This window comes from Choloepus didactylus (genome assembly GCF_015220235.1).
Source record: "Choloepus didactylus isolate mChoDid1 chromosome 23 unlocalized genomic scaffold, mChoDid1.pri SUPER_23_unloc8, whole genome shotgun sequence".
Classification (NCBI taxonomy): Eukaryota; Metazoa; Chordata; class Mammalia; order Pilosa; family Megalonychidae; genus Choloepus; species Choloepus didactylus.
In genome coordinates, this window is record NW_023637602.1 from 362166 (window position 1) to 362939 (window position 774).

The window sequence follows — 774 nt, forward strand, 5'->3', positions numbered from 1 at the left end:
ATGGCCTGGACCCCTCTCCTCCTCACCCTCCTGGCTCACTGCACAGGTGCTGCCACCCAGGGTCTCACCCACTGCTCAGTGCTTTGCTCACTGTGCTGAGAGCCCCAGAGGATGCTGTACCTGGAATAGAGGGGGCAGGTTATAGGGCAAATGCACAGGGGGCAACATGAAGGGGATCCCTGTAGGGTCACAGGATCCTGGATCTCAATCCAACAAGGCAGGTGTGGCAATCTCCTGGGTAATGAGCCCCTCACTTCAGCCCACCTCTCCTTCCTCTCTTGCAGGTTCTGTGGCCTCCTATGAGGTGACCCAGCCACGCTCAGTGTCAGTGGACCCTGGGACAGACAGCCAGGCTCACCTGTGGGGGGAAACAACATTGGAAGAAAAAGTGTTCAGTGGTTCCAGCAGATGCCAGGCCAGGCCCCTGTGCTGATCATCTATAGTGATGACAGCACGGCCCTCAGGTATCCCTGACCGATTCTCTGGCTCCAACTCAGGAAACATGGCCACACTGACCATCAGCGGGGTCCAGGCCGGGGATGAGGCTGACTATTACTGTCAGGCAGCAGATGGTAGTGCTGCCCACAGTGACACAGGCAGAAGGAGAAGTGAGACAAAAACCTGTTCCCCTGTCTGGGTCTCTCTCTCCTTCAAACCTCAGGAAGACTTAGCACAAACAATGGGCTGGTCTGGCCCAGTTCACCATTTCTGTGCCCCCAGGGTGCCATGGTGGCCAAAGGTTACACCCCTCTGAGTTCCCACCCAGGCCTGTGA

General features: G+C 57.2%; 1 pseudogene; it reads left to right on the forward strand.

The window, feature by feature from the left end:
• On the forward strand, positions 1–774 carry LOC119525115 (annotated as a pseudogene).